The 20,565-nt window shown below is 41.6% G+C and overlaps 1 long non-coding RNA gene and 1 other non-coding gene across 3 annotated transcripts in view; one reads left to right on the plus strand and one right to left on the minus strand.

The window, feature by feature from the left end:
- Nucleotides 1-20,565, plus strand: part of LOC114812029 — a 124,264-nt gene that overhangs the window by 82,213 nt on the left and 21,486 nt on the right. Inside the window, exons 2-4 of one of the 2 annotated variants that reach the window (XR_003759696.2) lie at nt 7,329-7,429; nt 16,709-16,810; nt 19,238-19,310. This is a non-coding gene — a long non-coding RNA (uncharacterized LOC114812029). The remainder of the gene's footprint in view (nt 1-7,328; nt 7,430-16,708; nt 16,811-19,237; nt 19,311-20,565) is intronic. The other variant, XR_003759697.2, reaches the window with a different exon arrangement.
- Nucleotides 8,149-8,264, minus strand: MIR1338 (microRNA mir-1338). Its single transcript, NR_034647.1, has one exon. It is a non-coding gene; the product is annotated as a microRNA mir-1338 (primary transcript).

Raw genomic sequence — 20,565 nt, forward strand, 5'->3', positions numbered from 1 at the left:
CTCTAAAGAGGTCTTGATTAGGAGAGTCCAGTCATGGTCCACTCTGTTGCCCTGGAAAGTAGATTGAGGATAAAGTCCTGATTATCCTGTATCTAACCCAGTGCTTAAAACAGTACTTGTCACATAGTAAGCATTTAATAAATACCACAGTTATCTGTCAGATTTGGGGAGGGACAGAGTTTTAATCTGGGGAACAGCATAAGTGAGGGAACAGAGACAGGGGAGTCAGGAATCTGTGATGCAGGAGCCTGATGGATAAGGTAATCTGCACTGGAGTATCTAGTATTCTACAGTGATAGGGTAGATTAGCTAAATCACAGGAAATTAATTTTAAAAGAAATGCAGTTCAGCCTAGGACAAGGGCAAGCCAGAGGGATATAAAATCAGACAAAAGAGTTCCTCTTACCTCCAAGTTGGATGGGATCAGCTGCTTGAATTATTCCATAGAGGTACAGCGGTGACCAACTGCCTCATGTGTTTTAAAGAAAAAATGATATTTAATCCTTTGAGGATGCCATATACTCTGTGCTTTGAAGCAAGATGCCTACAGTACACAGCAATTATACAGACTGGAGTCTCTACTAAAATTTGATCCAAAATGCTGGCGGAGAAGGATTTTCCAGGGATTTAGAATCTCTAATAGGGGCATATTCCTCTATTTCTGATATTTATCACAAAGTAAGTTGGTTAAAATGCAAATTCTTTTCTGCCCGAAGAAGTTTGCATGAGGAGTAAATTAATAAAGTATTATATTTTTAATATTGGTTTTAAGTTATGGTTGTACTACCTATGCCCTTCGGACATAGACTGAAAAATTCAGACTTCATTGGCAAGTTCTCTACGTTTAAACTTCCTTTCCCCTTTTTCTGTGGTCTAGGTATAATGCAGTAGTTCCAGAAAATACTTTGTAACATTCGTTCAAAGAGCCATGATCTTAGAAAGGCACATAGAGATGACAGAATTCTGTTACCGAACGGTACTTTCCAAGCGCTTAATACAGTGTTCTGCACACACTAAGTGCTTAATCAATATGAATGAATGAATGAGAAAACTACCAAGGACTTTGTATTGAGGGAATGAGTATCTAAATTTCTAAATACTGTTTTTAAACACTCACCCCATCTTCGAAATCCTACTAAAATCTCATTTCCTTCAAGAAGCCTTCCCTGATAAACCTTTTTCCTTACTCTATTTTCCCTCTCTTCTGTGCTGCATTTAATAATAATGGTATTTAAGTACTTACTATGTGCCAAGCACTGTTCTATGTACCTGAGTCTATGCTCCCTAAACACTTTGATACTTAACCCCAATCTCACCCTCAACAGGACTTCTGTGCATATTATGCTGCTTCCCCAGTCTTTAATTTATTTGAAAGTCTGCCTCCCCTACTAGACTGTAGGTCCCTTCAGGGCTGGGATAGTGTATTTCTGTATTTTCCCAAGAGTGTATTCTATTTGTATTCTCCCAAGAGTTTAGTACAGTGCTCTGCATACAGTAAGTGCTCAACCTCCTTAAAAGCCTCCAGTGCTTGCCTATCAACCTCCGCACGGAACAAAAACTTCTCACTCTAGGCTTCAAGGCTCTCCATCCCCTTTCCCCCTCCTACCTCTCCTCCCTTCTCTCTTTCTACTGCCCAGCCCGCACGCTCTGCTCCTCTGCCGCTCACCTCCTCACCCCATTCTCGCTTATCCCACCATTGACCCCGGCCCATGTCCTCCCGCTGTCCTGGAATGCCCTCCCTCCTCACCTCTGCCAAACTAACTCTTCCCCACTTCAAAGCCCTACTGAGAGCTCACCTCCTCCAGGAGGCCTTCCCAGACTGAGCTTCCCCTTTTCCCTCTGCTCCCTCTCTGCCCCCCTTCACCTCCCCTCAGCTAAGCCCCCTTTCCTCCCCTTTCCCTCTGCTCCTCCCCCTCTCCCTTCCCTGCCCCTCAGCACTGTGCTCATTTGTTCATTTGTATATATTTTTATTACCCTATTTATTTTGTTAATGAGCTGTACATCCCCCTTGATTCTATTTATTGCTATTGTTTTTTATCTGTCTGTCTCCCCTGATTAGACTGTAAGCCCGTCAATGGGCAGGGATTGTCTCTATCTGTTGCAGAATTTTACATTCCAAGTGCTTAGTACAGTGCTCTGCACATAGTAAGCGCTCAATAAACACTATTGAATGAATGAATTCCTTTTGGTTAGTGTAGGAGAGATAAAGAAAGCGAGAAAAGTGAAGAGAGCAAATATGTTAGGATGAGTTGGAAGAGTACCTTAAGGCCATTTGTGTGGAGTTTTTGCTTAATACAGAGGAAAACGGGAAGCCGGTGGGGGAATTTTGATGAGTGGGGAGATAAGAGAGATGGGGTAGTGGAAAGATGACAAGCATCATGGCCAAGTGGTTAGAGCTTAGGCTAGGGAGTCAGAAGCACCTGGGTTCTAATCCTCATTCTGCCATGTGTCTGCTGTGTGATTTTGGTTAAGCCACTTAACTTTTCTGTGCCTAAGTTACCTCATATGTAAAATGGGGATTAAGACTGTGAGTCCCATGTGGGACAAAGACTGTGTCCAACATGATTAGCTTGTATCTACCCTAGTGTTTAGTACAGTTCCTGGCACATAGTAAGTTCTTAAAAGTAACATTAAAAACATCTGCTGGATGATGCTTCAAGAAGATAATTCATGCAACAGCATGCAACAGTGCAGACTAGAGTGAGGCAAGCTAGGACCCAGAAAGAAAGCTAACAGTAATAGGATTGGGGCTTTTATCAGGGTGATGGCTGTTTGGGTGGAATAATATGAGGTTTAGGAGATGCAGGATTTGGCAATAGATTGAAGGAGAGAATTGAAGATGATAGCAAGACATCTTCTTGCTATCTGGGACAGGGAGAATGATGGTGTTATTGATTTAGATGAAAAATTTAGGAGGTGTGGGTTTAGGGGCAAAGATGACTAATTCTATTTTAAATATATTGAGTTTTAAGTACTACGTGAAGAATCCTAGAGGCATAAGAAGATGTGGGATTGCAAGGGAAAGTGAGAGGTGAGCATTAGGACTGAGTAGTCACAGAGAGATAGGCAGAAGCTGAAGTCATGAGAGAGGATGAGCTGCCCTAGGTTTGAGTGTAAGGTATCATTTGAGAAGTTCAAAGATCGAATGTAGCCCTGGCATGGTGACCAAATTCAAATAAAACTGCATCAATCAATAAAGGCTATTTATTGCTATTTGTTAAATGCTATTTATTGATTGCTTACTGTGTGCAGAGCATGATACTAAGTGCTTGGGAGTACATTGCCATAGAGTTGGTAGACATGATCCCTGCCTACAAGGAGCTTACAGTCTAGCCTTTTTGATGGCTGTGAGACCCAGACCATTATATTGTACTCTCCCTAGTGCTTAGTATAGTGCTTTGCACAGAGTATGGGCTCAGTAAATACACTTGAATGAATGAATAAACCAAAGAGCAGGATGGCTTAGTGGATAGAGCACAGGCTTGGGAGTCAGAGATCGTGAGTTCTAATCCCAGCACTGCCACTTGTCAGCTAACTTTGGGCAAGTCACTTAACTGCTTGGTGCCTCAGTTACCTCATCTGTAAAATGGAGATTAAGACTGTGAGCTCCACACTGGACAACCTGATAACCTAGTATCTATCGCAGCACTTAGAACAGTCCTCGGCAAATAGTAAGTGCTTAACAAATATCATCATTATTATTATTGTTATTTATTATTATATAACTCCTAGAATAGTCTCTCCAGCATCAACTATGGACAATATTTAAATATAAGATGCAATCCAAGAACCTGGGTTTTAATCTCAGCTCCACCAGTTATCTGCTGTGTGACCTGGAGCAAATCACTTAACTTCTCTGTGCCTCAGTTACCTATCTGTTAAATGGGAATTATGACTATGAGCCCCAAATGGGACATGGACTATGTCCAACCAATTAGCTTGTATCTACCCCAGAACTTAGTATGGTTCCTGGTACATAGTAAGCATTTAACAAATACTATAAAAAAATACAGCTCATGAATGATAAGATCCTGGAATGCATTTGGGCCACTAATCTTGTTAAATCACCCCTTCATTCAATCTTTCATCCATTCAGTCATATTTATTGAGCACTTACTTTGTACAGAGCACTCTACTAAGCACTTGGGAGTGTACAATACAGCAATAAAAGGACACATTCTCTACCCACAATGAGTTTACAGTCTACAGCCCACCTCCTTTGGGCAGGACATATGAGGAGACAGAATCAACTACAACATTACAAAGTCTGCTGCATGGTCTGCTGAAGTGGGATAAAAAAAATTAGAAAATTGTGGACCAAAGAAATGCTCCAAAAACACAAGAAACAAGGATTCAAATGAGGTAAAATAGAAGCAATCAGCTGTTTAGCAACGGTAGAAGCCAGACCACCCTGGAAAACAGCAAATGGAAAAGGAGTAATTGTCTTGGAGTTGAAGCTTTAGAAAGTACCTGACAGCAAGAAGAAGGAACTTTACAGCATCAGGCACTGTGCTTAAAAATATACCAGCATAGAAAAAGACAATTTGAGCATGTGCATGATATAGAAGAGATTGCTAATCCCATAGGTTTTATCAGCCATACGTGCGCACACAGATATAAACTCACAGTCAGTAAGACCAACTTTGAATAGACAGCTCTAACTCAAGCTCTCATTTTCTTTTTTTCCCCCTAAATATATAGTTTGTGTATATAGTGTATATGCACTCTACTATATACAGTATACCTAGAGGGTAGATGGTAAGAGAACCAGGAGGCCATAAACACTGAACAAAGATACTGTGTACTGAAGTCCATTAGCAACCAAATAAGGCAAGTTATACCAATCTTGAACACACCTGGCATTCCATATAATCATGGCTCTCTCATTTAGCTCTGTAATTTTACTGGGCACTGAGCGCATTATGCCTGCTTGAGTTTGTCAGAAGCCTTTATTAGAATGCGTTTTGGATGGCAGTGCTCTAACCAGGACAAAAATATCCACTGATTGATATGAGAATTTCCCTCAAAATGCCCTAGATCCAGTCATCAGCATTGTTGCATGGATGTCCTTGTGACTTGTTCTCATTCTTTCTGGGATGTCTCTGATTGCACAGATTTATGTTTCAGTTTACTGGGAAGACAAGGTGAATTCTGATACCAGCCCTCCTGTAGTGAGGGAAGAGAACTGTGCCACCAGATTTCCAGGAAAAGGAAATTCATTTTGGTCCCATTTTAAGGTTGCATGTGCTGGACTTTGAGTTCAATGAAAAGCTAGAGCTTTAAGCTTTAAGTCATTACCAATCTTTTGTTTTTCCAAATGTGTGCATGTTTATGAACCATAAAAAGAGGAGCTTTTTTGTATCCCAGAAGAAATTAACTTCACCTTGCTGAGAACTTTGTGCTTTCAGAAAATTACATTCCTGCAGAGATCAACTCTTAGAAAGCTGCTTTGCAGAAAAGCTTTCAGAGAGCAATCTTATAGTAATGTTTTTTTTTTCTTTTTGTTGTGGTTGTTGTTTTTTCCAGAAAGCACATATTTTCAAAGTAGAACGTGGGTGACTTTCTAAGGTAAATCAAAAACAAGTCTTACAAACCTATTAAAGCCAGCATCTAGCCCTGGTGTTTCATCTGCCAAATAAAGCAGGTGATATGTCAGGTATATGATAATGGTGCCCAGAGTTACTTAGTGTGTCTGTGAATTAGCATTGTAAATAATCTCTATTATCCATTTAAGTAACTAGAATACCAATTTTATATTAAATCCACATCAACTAATATTAAAAACATGCATATTGTGTCTTAGTTTCAGAAGAAAGCTATACCTGATCGTAGAGCGGTTAGTTTTTAAAACACAAGCTCACTGAATATTGTCAAATGAAGCTTTGGGGACTGAAACATTAATATTAATTTGGAAAGCAAAGTGGGACAAATTCAGTTCTGCAATGTTTACGTTGTCTGCCTAGGGTTTATAATGAACTATCAGCACCTTACTAACCAGAAAAAGAGTACATCACTGAGATATTTCTAGATTGCCATGCCTCTTTTTATAACAAAAATTAAATTACCCCATTTATCCCCAAAATCTCTAGCCCTTGGCTCCCTGCCATGCCTCTTCTTTCTCCCCTCTTTGCCAGGCTCTCCCTGGTCTTTGGTGTTGCAGTGTTTTAATATGCCAGATCTGTGTCTAGGATTACATTCTGCACCCTCACTGATTGCTGGATGAAAGGTCTCCTATTTTGACCTCTGTTCCCTAACTGTAAAATGGAGATTAGATTTGGCCTAGGTGGGACAGGTACTGAGTCAGATCTCATAATCATATGTCTACCATAGCACTTAGCACATAGTAAGTGCTTAAAAAATGCCATTCTTATCATTATTCTTAGAAACTTTATAGACTGTCTCCATCCCCTCAATCTAAAAGCCAGTGTGGTCTAGTGGCAAGAACATGGGACTGGCAGTCAGGAGACCTGGACTCTAATCCTTTCTCTGTGCCTGTTTCCTCAATGATAAAATGGGATTAAAATACCTGTTCTCCATCCCCTTTAGACAGTGACCTCCATGTGGGACTGTGTCTGACCTGATTGTATCTACCGCAGGGCTCATTGCAGTGCTTGGCACATAGCAAACACTTAAAAAATATTTAAAATGTTAATTATTATTTGTTCTAGCCTTGAACAGCTATTACATAAACTGTTCCTTGGGAATAGTAATATCTTTCATTTGTATAGCAGTTTTATTCCAAACGGCCTTCACAAGAGTTATTATAGTTTCACAACAATCCTGTGAGGTATTATGGTAGCATTTTCACCATTTTACAAGGGAAGAAACAAAATGAGGCACATGGAAGTTAAGCAACTTGTCTGAGGTCATACTGCAGGTCAGTGATGGAGCTGAGGCTAAAAGTCAGGTCTGATGGCTCCTGGCTCTTATAACTGAATTTTTTCCATTTTGCCATGTTGCCTCTCTCAATAACAAGTATCTCAAGTAAAATCCTTATTGACTATTTGGAATTAGTCATCAATGTAATTATTGGGCACATGTGCATAGCATGCTATTAAGGCTTTGGAGAATGTAACAGAATTGGCAGGCATGTTCCCTGCCCACAAAGAACATACAGCTAGAGGGAGAATGACTTTGCATTTTACAAACAAAATTGTTTTACAGTATAGAATTAGGTATATGCCAAACAACTTCTTTATAAGAGAATGAGCAATTGTCTCCTTTCATGCTGGTTGCATTAAGTTCTAAATTTTTACTGGTTTTTATCTAGAAGCTTCCTTGGATTTTAGACTGTCTAATTGTTGGCTCTTTTATATTTGGTTTTCTAGCTCTTGATTTGGTGGACTCATTTACTTGGACAAATTTGGGAAGCTACAGGAATCCATTGTCTGATCTTCATCCTCCTGCCTGTGTATTTTGAGAAGACCTGGTAAAAGAGTAATTTTTAACTTCAGTGGTAGCAGCCGTAACAAGTTTGTTGCTGGCAGGAATTCACCTGGGGGATGATGAGGGCTACATAATGCTATTTTCTTTATCCTTTGGCTGATGAAAGAGGCCTGGGAAAGGAAGAGCTCTCCTGACAGTTTCCTTTACAATTACAATGTAAATTTGCCAGGGTAATAATGGCTGTTCAGAGCAGGTTGGGCACATTTTAAGATGCCAGGCAGGGCTTTGTGGGGATGGGGTAAATTCCACCAAGCACATTTAATTAGACCAAACTTTCAGAATTTTGGAAAGTCTACAAGCCAACATATATTCCAACTTTTTCGTACTTTTAACAAACCTCTTGGTCCCACTGCCCTGGGATCACTCTCATTTTTTCTCCACTAACCTTATGGTCTCAATCCATCAATCAAGCACCATCAGTGATATTTATTGAGCACTTACAATGTTTAGAGCACTGTACTAAGTGCTTGGGGTGCACAGTACAACAGAGTTGGCAGACGAGTTCCCTACCCACAGTGAGTTTGTACGTATCGAGCTGTTACTGTGTGCAGAGCCCAGCACTAAGCGCTTGGAAGAGTGTGATATAACAGAGTCAGTAGACCCATCCCCTGCCCACATGGAGCTGACCATCTAGATCTCACAGCTCACCCCTCCAAGCCGCATACTTACCTCACTTCCTGAAGGCAGCAGCAGTTGATGTGTGGCCCACAGGCTACAGAAGCAGGGAGACAGTGAGCACAAGCCCAGTGGGAACTTAATTGAAGGCAACTCTACTGGACTGGTCTGCTCCCTGCATCCCCAACAACTAGAAAGAGGCCCACCACACAACTGGAGGCTCTTGTGCTGTTGTGTCAGCAGGTTAACAGGCAGATCTGTAGCACAAACACTTCCCTTGGCACTGTGAGGGCAGTCCTGAAGCTGTGTCACTTGCTACCCCAGTCCCATTCTCCAGGCCGACTGGTCTGGGTCAAACCAGCAGAAAATGCCCACGGGTCCCAACAACATGAAGCCATATGGCCTAGCTAATAGAGCTTGGGCTTGGGGGTCAGAGGGACCTGGATTCTAGTCCTGGCTCCACCATTTAGCTACTGTAAGTGACCTTGGGCAAGTCACTTCACTTCTCTGTGCCTCAGTTACCTCATCTGTAAAATGGGAGTTAAGATTCAGCCCCATGTGGAACATGGGCTGAGTCCAACATGATTAGCTTGAATCTATCCCAGTGCTTAGGACAGTGCCTGGCACATAGCACTTAACGAATACCATTAAAAAAATAAAAAGCCCCCCCTGCTTGGAGTGGGATTTTCCAGTTCTGTTCGCCTGGGGCCTGGCCAGGTTCTAATGGCACTCACCTCCCTGCACTCCCTATAAAGAGAATCCAGATTCTGTAATTTTGAAAGATTGCTTCTCCCTAGCTCCAAGGCGACCACATCTCCCTCCCTCTTCAGCTTGATGCATTTTAACTCCATTCATTATCTCTAGAGAGACGCAAAGCAGCCAGCAGAGTGGGGAGAGCCCAGCCTGGGCTTGACTGATAGGGTTTCTGCTGGTGTACTCTCAGAAGAAAGGTTCAATTTTCGGCTCTGAAACCTATGTACTGTCTGTTGCCTTAGGACTGGGTGGTGTGCTATGACCTGGGGCCATGCTGCAGGGATACATCCCACAGAAAATAAATGCCAGGAGCAATCCTGATGGTGCCCCAGGGAGCCCCATATGGGACTGGCCTGAGGGGAGAATGAGTCATTCCTTTCTCCACCTGATAGTTGTATTTACTTCAAGAATAGAGAAAAAAAATCCTGCAAAAGAAAAAGTGCTCCAGGACAGCATAGCCTTTCCCCTCATAGTCAGATTTCACATTGACAGTTGGTTTGAAAATTTACAAATAAATGGGAGTTATGATCAAAATCCACAGGATCCCATGAAATTGCTGCTCCTGGTCCACCTGAATCCTCACCTGTCTGACCCAAGGTACTGGCTAGGGGCTAAGTAACAGGGACCAAAGACAACAAGGCTAGTGTTCAGAAGGAGGTGTGTGTCTGTGTGTTTGTGATGTCAATTTGGATGAACTCCAGTTGAATAAAATAGCGGCAATGAGTCAGTGAAAAGGCAGAATGCTGATCCTCATGAAAGCTAAAGAGTGCCAGACAGAGATCAGGCAAGGGGGCAGGGAATCTGTGTAATGGGGTGGCTGGTTATTGCAAGGTGAAGAAAAAAGTAACAAGAAGCTGTATGAATCTTTTAATTTGCTTCCACATTGCCATCATTTTTTAATTTTTAAATTGAGAACTGCATGCTGGCTTCTTCAGGCCCATTGTTTGACAAACTAGGAAGGGGCAGCTATTAAACCGAGGTAAGAAAGAAGAAAAATAAAAGTTTGACTTGGGAGGTGACACAAGAAAATGAAGTCTCTTTTTCATATGGATTAGTGTTCCCATGAAGGATGGGCAACCTGTCAGACCCACTTGCAGGGAAAGCTGGAAAGAAAAAAGATGACGTGTTTGAGGGTGATGAATTGAAAATGGCCATCTCGACCTCCTCTCAGAATAACTTTCATGCATGGGGCCGAAACTCAAAGGAGTTTCAGAGGATCTGAAATTTGCTGGCTTTTCCCTTTTGAATTAATGGAAGCCCCTCACTGGCACCAGGGTTGGAGAGAGAATGGTGAAGGCCACAGAAATGGATAGGAGGGAGATGGTCTGCTTCAACGGTAGGCCTTGCCACCTCTTGGCATGAGTTGTTCTCAGATCTAAACTAACATTTTCTGGCAGGAAAAACATTCTCCTTGATGGACCATTATTGTTGTGTGCAGCTACTAAAGATGACCTATTGGGCAAAAAGCAGTTTCTAATATTAATAATTGTGATCTCTCTTACATACTTAATCATAATGTTCATGGCAATTGTTAAGTGCTTCCTATGTGCCAAGCACTGTTCTAAACACTGGGGTAAATACAAGGCAATCAGGTTGGACATAGTCACTGTCCCACATGAGACTCACAATCTCAATCACCATTTTACAGATGAGGTAACTGAGTCACAGAGAAGTTAAGTGACTTCCCCAGGGTAACAAAGCAGCCTAGTGTTATTGTAAATACTTACTATTTGCCAAATGCTCTTCTTAAAGGTTGGGGTAGGTAATACAACATAATCAGGTCAGACAATGGAAAATTATTTTTTTGACCTAGATCTACATAGAGCAAATTGAACATAGTGCCAGAAATAATATTGTGATTAATAATATTTATGAAGCACCTGCTGTATTTATACATTATACTACTACTAATAATAATAATGTTGGTATTTGTTAAGCGCTTACTATATGCAGAGCACTGTTCTAAGCACTGGGGTAGATACAGGGTAATCAGGTTGTCCCACATGAGGCTCACAGTCTTAATCCCCCTTTTACAGATGAGGTAACTGAGGCACAGAGAAGTTAAGTGACTTGCCCACAGTCACACAGCTGACAAGTGGCAGAGTCAGGATTCGAACACCTGACCACTGACTCTCAAGCCCGTGCTCTTTCCACTGAGCCATGCTGCTTCTCTAGCACTTGGGAATAAAACAGTATTAAGAGACATGATCCCTTCCCTAAGGAGCTTACAATCTGGTGGAGGGAGAGCCTCTTGCATAAGATTTAGTTATGTGGAGAGCTGCCCCTCTAGATCTATTTAGGAACCTGCCCAGGGAACCATGAGACCTAAGAACATAAGCAGTGCCATTTGGCTTAGACAAATCTGTCCATTCAGTTCAGCATTCTACCACTGATCATGTCACCAAATACCTCTTGAAGGAACAGTGTGATGATTATTCTTCCTGACATCCAACCGTGTAGGGATGTACTATATCTTTCCCCCCTCAATTATCCACCTTGAACTTAACACCTAGGAATCTATATACATTAATCTTGAGTAGTGTTTAATAAGAATGTACTATGCAGTGGAATAAATAGAAGATAATTATGTGTATAATAATATGTGCTATGGCTGGTGTAAATAGAAGATAATCAAGTCACACTGTCCCTCTCCAACATGGGGTTCACAGTCTAGGAATTTTTCTAATTCCTGCTACGAAGATGAGGAAAATGAGGCATAGCGAAATTAAATGACCTGCCCAAGATCCCATAACAGGCAATGGCAGATCCTGGGTTAGAACTCACATCTTCTGGCTCCTAGTTCTCTGCTCTTTTCACTGGACCACATTTCTTCTCAGATATGGTATATATAAGAATTACTGAACAAGTATCAGTTTTGTCCATCACTTGAGCAGTGTCAATTGGAATGGAAAAATGTACCAGCTTTCTTAATATTAATCCTAACAGACTTCTTAATTAGCCTTCCAATTCAGTGTACAATATACTTCACTGTGGTTTTTGGAAAAGGGAGTTCTATAATCACCACATTTAGTATACAGAGTCCTGAACGTTATTGAACTAGTAAGGAACCATGCTTTCCCAAAGAAATCAAGAATTTGAGAAAAATTTCATGAACCACTAGCTGATCTGCAAAGGCAAAAAGGACATCTGGAAAGGATTTTTCCAAAGGAAAATTCCTTTAGAGGCTCAAATCTAGAGGGACCAAATCTTCCCCTTGGCATGAAGCACACCCATGAGGGAAGAACCCAGAATAGTCGGGGGAATTTTTGGGGGGGAGGGGGAGGGTGACCTGGGGGGCAAGGAGTAAGCTCATTGTGTACAGGGAACATTTTGTACTCTCCCAAGAGCTTAGTGCAGGGTGGGTCAGGAGGATAGACTCCCCAGCATTCCTGGACAGTAGCTGTGTCTAGTGGACAGATAGCTTGGGTGAAACAAGAAATGTGAAAAAGGAAGACATCTCACTGCCAAAGATCCATTTCTGCTTCAACTCAAACAGGTGCCTTTGTTTGAAGCAAAAATAGAGTAAGCAGTGTAATCCCAGGTATTCAATTCAAGATTTGGCAGAGGGCAGTAACGTGCATGGGTTTTGCCCCACAGAATTTTGCTGTCCCACTGATTAAACTTACTGCTGATGAAATCTTTGGCATTCAATGCCTGAGTCTTAAAAACACAAAATGTTTCACAGCAGTTGCTCCTTTTTTCCAACTTGTTCTATGGTCATAGATTCCTGGTTGCAAACCAGCAGGCCAGAGAAGCAGCATGGCCTAAAGAATAGACCATAGGCCTGGGAGTCAGAAGGACCTGGGTTCTAATCCTAGCTCTGCCACTTGTCTGCTTTGTTTCCTTGGGCACATTACTTTACTTTGGGGTGCCTCAGTTACCTCATCTGTAAAATGGCAATTGATTGTGATTCCCATGTGGACAGGGACTGTGTCCAATCTAATTAACTTGTATCTAGCCCAGCGCTAAGTATAGCGCCTGGTCACTTTCTAGACAGCCCGTTGTGGGTAGGGATTGTCACTCTCTGTTGCTGAATTGTACTTTCGAAGTGCTTAGTACAATGCTTTGCATATACGATTGAATGAATGAATGCTTAACAAATGCTATTAAAAACAAACCCCTAGAGGTTTTCATGATATGGCAAACTAGACACTTCATTTAGAGTTGATATTTGACATTCTTTGAGACATATATATTCCCATAGTCTGTCAAGCCCAGCTGTGTGGCCTTGGGCAAGTCATTTAACGTCTCTGTGCCTCAGTTACCTCATCTGTAAAATGGGGATGAAGACTGTGAGCCTTACGTGGGACAACCTGATTACCTTTTATATACCCCAGCACTTAGAACAGTGCTTGGCACATAGTACGTGCTTAACTAATGCCAACATCATTATTATTATTATTGGAAACTGAGTCCTGGTTATATGCTAATCATAAAATACCAAACGGATTTTGCTTTTCTGAAGAATAACTAACCCAGATAATTTGCATTCTCTCAGTAGGATGAAAGGCAAATGCTTCCATTCTAAAAGTTGAGTATAATAGTACATAGAGAAGAATTTCAGCTGGCTAAAGATGTTGAGAAGAGTTACACATACCAGAATAGTCTCTGGCCTCAGGCCTGTTTCATGCCTATTCACTTTCAGCAGTTATCTCTCAGACTATTGTTCTTCTGAGATAAGCACTAGTCCATAGTCATGTTGGAGGAAATATTGGCAGCTGACTGCTGAGCTCCATTTTCTTACTTTATAAACGATCTATTTCAAACGTGACACATTTTCTGGGAATAACTGCATGAAATGTAGAAGACATTCTCCTACATTAATTTGCCTTCTCAACATCAGCTTGGGGCTTACTCTGCTCCCATGTATCCCCTTCCTTTTTCTTCCTAGAAGACATTTGCTAGGAAAGACAGAAGGTAATAACCATAGTGAATTAAGTATTTGTTAAATGCTTACTTTGTGCCAAATCTACCCCACCCCAGCACTAGATACAAGTTAGATACAAGGTAATCACAACAACATAGTTTCTACTCCACATGGGACATAGTCTAAGCAGGAGAGAGAACAGGCATTGTGCCCCCATTTTACCAATGAGGAAATTGAGGCACAGAGAAGTTGTGATTTGCCCAAGGTCACACAGCAGGCGGGTGGAGTCAGGATTAGAACCCAGGTCATCTGACCCTAGGTCCATGTTCTTTCCATTAGACCACACTGCTTCCCCTGCCTCCAACCCCTTGCTCATATCGTCCCTGCTACCTGGAACTCCTTCCCTCTTCAAATCCACCAGACCATGGCAGTTTCCATCTTCAAAACCTTTCAAAATCACATCTCCTACAGGAAGTCTCTTGGGCTGATTTCTTTTCTCCTTAGATCATCACCTCAACTACCAGTTACACTCTTCAGCACCAACAAGGCACTTATGTTTGGATAGAGAGCTTCTGTACATAACTTCATAGCCTACTGTTTAAGCACTCACTTGTCTGCAAATGTATTTTCATTTTTTTCCACCTGTAAATTGTTCTATATCTCTCTCCCCATTAGATTTTAAGTAGGGATCATGTCTTCTAGCTCTATTGCACTCTCCCAAATCGTTATTACAGTGCTTTTCACCCAGGTGCTCAATTAATATCATTGATTGATTTTCTGAGTAAGGGATGAGGTTAGTGGTGTGCTCCATCTAAACAGCCAGCTGCCAATACTTCCTCCACCTCCCCAAAGTGCAGCCTGTTTCCCCAATTCTTTTATTTCATTCATTCATTTCATTCAATTATATTTAATAATATTAACAATAATAGTGCTTGTTAAGTCCTTATTAGAGAAGCAGCATGGCTCAGTGGAAAGACCCCGGGCTTGGGAGTCAGAGGTCATGTGTTCAAATCCCGGCTCTGCCACTTGTCAGCTGTGTGACTGTGGGCAAGTCACTTAACTTCTCTGTGCCTCAGTTTCCTCATCTGTAAAATGGGGATTAACTGTGAGATTCGTGTGGGACAACTGATTACCCTGTATCTCCCCCAGTGCTTAGAACAGTGCTCTGCACATAGTAAGCGCTTAACAAATACGAACATAAATATATAATGTACCAAGTACTGTTCTAAGTGCTGGGGTACATATAAGTTAATCGGGTTGGACACAGTCCCTATCTCACATGGAGCTGGCTCTCAGTCTCAATCCCCATTTTACAGATGAGGTAATCGAGACCCAGAGAAGTGAAGTGACTTGCCCAAGGTCACGCAGCAGACAAGTGGGAGAACTGGGATTAGATTTCTGTGTTCAAAGCACTATATTAAGCACTTGGGAGAGCACAGTATAACAATAAACAGACACATTTCCTGCCTTTTAGGCTAGCCTGAAAGGCTAGCCCTTCTTCTATTAGCTGTGGGTCACTTCCTCCATCTTAACTGCACTGACAAAACAAGAGAAGAAAAGCATTGATTTCTGATGTATTGTTGATGTGGAGAGGTCAAAAGGGAAGACACAGAATCTGTATAAGTAAATGATTACAAGTCTACTAGGGAGAGCTCATGACTCGGGGGAATGAAATAACTCAGTAAGATATGACACCAGGATAATGAATTCATTTTCTTTAAACAAATAAATCAAAAGCACATTCATTTTTGACTTGGGTGTGGGTCAAGTAATCTCATACTTGTTTTTCATTCTGCCTCTGGTTAAATTTCTTTAGGAACGATTCATTTTCAGATTGGGGACTTCAAATAACATGCTTAGAAAGGTTGAAAATTCCTTGGGGAAATACTTAACTTCAGGGAACGCTTGAGGGGGAATAAATACAAAACTCTCAATTCCCTACAGAAGTACACTAACGGTCAGATGGTCTTCCTGTGTTTTTTTTATCTTTGTTTTGAAATTTTTTAAATTGATCAAGGATGCTTGGGCAAGTCAGGGCTTTAGTATCTTATCTGGGAAGAAGAAGCTTGATGGGGCCAATAATTATGATACTGTAGGATTTGTTAAGAGTTCAATATATGCCAAACACAGTTCTAAGTGCTGTGGTAGATACAAAAAAATCAGGTTGGACACAGTCCCTGTCCCACATGAGTCTCACAGTCTCAATCACCATTTTAGAGAAGAGGTAACTGAGGCAGGGAGAAGTGAAATTATTTGCCCAAGGTCACAAAGCAGACCTATGGCAGGGAGATTAGAACCCATGACTTTCTGATTCCCAGGCCCATGCTGCATCCACCATGCCCTGCTGCTTCTTGTTATGCTAACCCAAAAGGTGTTGGGCATGCTTCTTCTCAGACATTAGAACTTACTTCCCCTCCCCCAACCACCTTTTGCCTCATTCCTTCCTCCCTGAAGGATATACACTCTATTTGACACTCCCACTGAACATGACACCCATTATGATAGAGTTACCCTATGGCTGTGAGCACCACGGAGCTGTTTAGACTGTGAGCCCCATGTGGGACAGGTACTATGTCTGCTCTAAGTGTACCACAAGTTCCCAAGTGCTTAGTATAGTGTTGTGCACACAGTAAGAATTCAGTAAATACAACTGATTGATTGATGGCTATGAGTGTGGCTGAAAGAGTGACAATCCCCATCACCTCATGCACACATCAAGATCATCCTCTACTGGGTTGAACTGTTTGCAGCACCTTGTGCTATTTTTCCTTTTTGCCTCTCATCTTACAGTGCTCTCAAAGCAACTCTTTGGAAAGAGCAACTCCTTCCTTGACTTCTGTACATTAAGCCAGGCTGCCCATTCCTCCTGTCTCTCAATATTCAGCTACAATGTCGCATGTCCTAAAACAGCCCTTCCTGACATCCTTGAAATGTGTCCCTAGCTTTTGGTCACTCCATTTCAGATCACCGTGAGGCCATCGTTTGAATACTCTCTAATCACCTGAACTCCTCTTATGTCCCACCCAGCAAGCTACACTGAGGCAAGCCCAGTTTTGAGGCCTTTGTGCTGACTTTGTTCCAGGACCTTGCTGTTTGTCATTCTGCCTGGCAACTTGATGAGTATGGCATGTAAGTCACACTGAGAGAGGTGTTCAAAGGGCCAGTTGTAGCACTGATCAGGTTAGGTCTCTCAGCCATATGGAAGCTTGGATGGTCCAACAGCTCTGTAATAATAATAATTATGGTATTTGTTAAGCACTTACAGTGTGCCAGGCACTGTACTAAGTACTAGGGTGGATACAAGCAAATTGGATTGGACACAGTCCCTGTCCCACATGGGGCTCACAATCTCAATCCCCACATTTCAGTTGAGATAACTGAGGCACCGAGAAGTGAAGTTATTTGCCCAAGGTCACACAGCAGGCAAGTGGCAGTGCCAGGAACTATAGAACTCACTGTACCCCAATCTCGTCTAGCTCACCATCGACTTCTAGCCCATGTCGAATTGAATTTTCCAAGTGCTTAGTACAGTGCTCTGCACACAGTAAGCACTCAATAAATACCATTGAATTAATGTCCTACCTCTGGCCTGGAACACCTTCCCTCTTCATATCCAACAGATAATTCCTCTCCCCACCTTCAAAGCTTTATTCAAGATGCATCTTCTCCATGAGGTCTTCCCTGACTAAAGTCCCAATTTCTTCTCCCACTCCCTTCTGCATCACCTTGAGATGCTCCCTTTATTCACCCCCATCACCCAGCCCCTTAGCACTTATGTACACATCTGTAATTTATTTGTATTATTGTCTATTTTCCCTCTAAATGCTAAGCTCATTGTGGGCAGGGACTGGGGCTGTTATATTGTTGTGTGGTACTCTCCCAAGTGCTTAGTATGGTCCTCTGCACAAAGTGCTCAATTAATACGATTGATTGGTTGATTTGTCTGAGGTCTGATGTTGTGCTTCCACCACACTCTATCTGACCTCATCCTAAAGGATAGTCTGACTTCTTGCTGGTCTATTTTAGATTTTTTTCTATTTAGCCCTTTAAGATAGTGAGCCCCACTATCTTAAGGTTTGGGGCATGTTTCTTTTCATGTTCTTAGAATCAGTCAACCAACCATATTTATTGAGCACTGTACTAAGCTCTTGGGAGAGTACAACAGAATCAACAGATGTTCCTTGCCCACAGTCTAGTTCACAGCCATCCCCATATGTTCTGGCTTTGCCCCAGTAGGGGCAGTAGATTGTAAACTCCTTGAGGGCAGGGATTATGTCTACCTACTCCATTGCATTATACTCTCCTGCATGCTTAGTACAGTGTTCTGGTACAGTAAGTGTTTAATAAGTAAATGATTGGTAGGGTGTAGTCATTTCTATATGGATGATTGACTTTACTTTGACACCTGAATGACTGATGCTAGGACTTTAGCTGATGTTTGTAGCCTGCTGAGCATGGGAAATGCATTATAATTCCAGGAATCAAGTTTGCATTACCACCTCCACCATGGCTGCACAGAATGAGTTGAAAGGGATTGGACCTACTTACTGAATCCTGCTTTCCCAAATTGTCTTTAGGAAAAGGACCAGTTAGGGCAAAGCTTCAGCTCTTGCATGATCATCTGAGATTGTTAAGCAATCTCAGGATCAAGATGAAATTCTCAGGACCACCAGCTTTACTTAATAGATCTGGGCTCTGGCATTTACTGATGGTATCAAATGCTTTCATGAGGCCTATGAAAACTGTATAAATATCTTGGTGCTGCACTCTGCACTTTTTTCTGTTTCTAGTAGACTGTGAAAATTATGCCTGCTGTGGTCTAAAAAACAAACTGTCACTCCAATAATACAAAGGTCATTGGAATTCATCGGTAGCTGGTCCCAAAAAAACCTGGCTGGGATCTTGGCAGCAATGGAAATGAGAAGGATAATAATAGAACTACTTTTAAAAAGAACAATAATAACTACCATTATGATATTTGTTAAGTGCTTAATATGTGCCATGCATTGTAGTAAGCACTTGGGTAGATACAAGATAATAGGTTGGACACAGTCTTTGTCCTACATGGGAATCACAGTTTATGTAGGAGGAAGAACAAATGAGTTCTTATTTTACAGATCATTTTACAGTTTTACAGGAAACTGTGGCACAAAGTAATAATAGTAATAATAATTTCGGTATTTGTTAAGTGCTTGTTAAGTATTTGTTAAGTTATGTGCCAGGCATTGTACTAAGCACTGGGATAGATATAAGCAAATCGGTTTAGACATAGTCCCTGTCCCATGTGGGGCTCACAGTCTCACAGTACCCAAGATGTGAGGTAACTGAGGCAAAGAGAAGTGAAGTGACTTGTCCAGGGTCACAGAGCAGACAAGTGTCGGAGTCAAGATTAGAATTCATGGCCTTCTGACTCCCAGGCCCGTACTCTAATCCACTTTGCCATGCTGCTTCTTAAAAGTGAAGTGAGTTGCCCAAGGACACACATAAGGCAAGTGGCAGAGCCAAGTGAGTAGTGAGATACCATGATTGTTACGATCTTTCCATTTCTTCTCAAAGATGGTACTGTTGGTGGCATCTTCGGAATACTACAACGTCTTCTTAGACTTCTCAACACTGAGGAAAAACTTGGGTAAGAACCTAAGCAGGTTGTCCCCTCCACACTAATAAATCACAGGTTTGCCATCAGATTCAGGAGCTTAACTCTTATTTAAGACTCTGATTTGTGTTGGTGACTTTTTCAATAATTGGAATAAGTTCTATGTTCTCACATGCTCTAGCTTCTATAACCTTTATAGGGCCCAACTTCAACAGTTTGAGATGTGCCCAAAAGAATACTGAAAAGTTGCTTCCATCTTTGCAGTAGTAGTAGCAGTGAGTGAATGCCCATCTGGTGCAGCACACTGTACTAGGTGCTTGAAGAATACAGAAGAATGAAATGACACATTTCCTTCCCATAAGGAGCTAACATTCTAAAGAAGCAAACATAAAAACATATACAATTACACATATACAACATAAAATATTTTTTATGGTATTTGTTAAGTGCTTACCATGTGTTAAGTACTGTTCTAAGATCTTGGGGGAGATATATTTAGGATGAATATAATCCCTGTCACAGTTTGAATAGGAGGAAGAACAGGTATTGAGTCCCCATTTTGCAGTTGAGGAAATGAGGCACAGAGAAGTTAAGTGATTTGCCCAAGCTCACAGAGTAGGCAAGTAGCAAAGCTGGGATTGGAATCCAGGTCCTCTGGTTTATGTTTTATCCTTTAGGCCACGTAGCTAGAGAGAACACATGTACATGAGAACAAAGGAAGGTGAAAGTTCATAAGTGCTAGAGTTGGTTGAAGGAATGATATCACCTAGGATGCTGGAAAATTAATCAGGGAAATCTTGTTACAAGAGTAGTAGCAATAGATATAAAGTGCTGGGGAAAGCTCTATACTACATGCTGGGGAAAATACATAGGCAAGAGATAAAATCCTGACCCTCCTCAGGCTCACCATTTAAAAATAAAGTGAGGAATGGTTTATGACTGGCACAGTAGGAAAGATAAAGCAGTGTGGCCTAGTGGATAAAGCATGGCCCTATGAGCCAGAGGACCTGGGTTCTAAGCCCAGCTCCACTACTTGTCTACTGTATGACTTGCCCAAAGTCATTTAGCTTCTCTGTGCCTCAGTTACCTCATCACTAAAATTGGGATTAAGACTGTGAGCCCCACGAGGGACATGGACTGTATCCAGTCTCGTTATCTTGTATCTACCCTAGTGCTTAGTTACAGTGCCTGGCACATAGTAAGCATTTAACAAATACCACAAAAAGAAGATATTATATAAATACAAAACAACATAAAAGTATAGGGGCCAACAAGTCCAGTGGTGGCA

Source organism: Ornithorhynchus anatinus, chromosome 5 (genome assembly GCF_004115215.2).
Source record: "Ornithorhynchus anatinus isolate Pmale09 chromosome 5, mOrnAna1.pri.v4, whole genome shotgun sequence".
NCBI lineage: Eukaryota > Metazoa > Chordata > Mammalia > Monotremata > Ornithorhynchidae > Ornithorhynchus > Ornithorhynchus anatinus.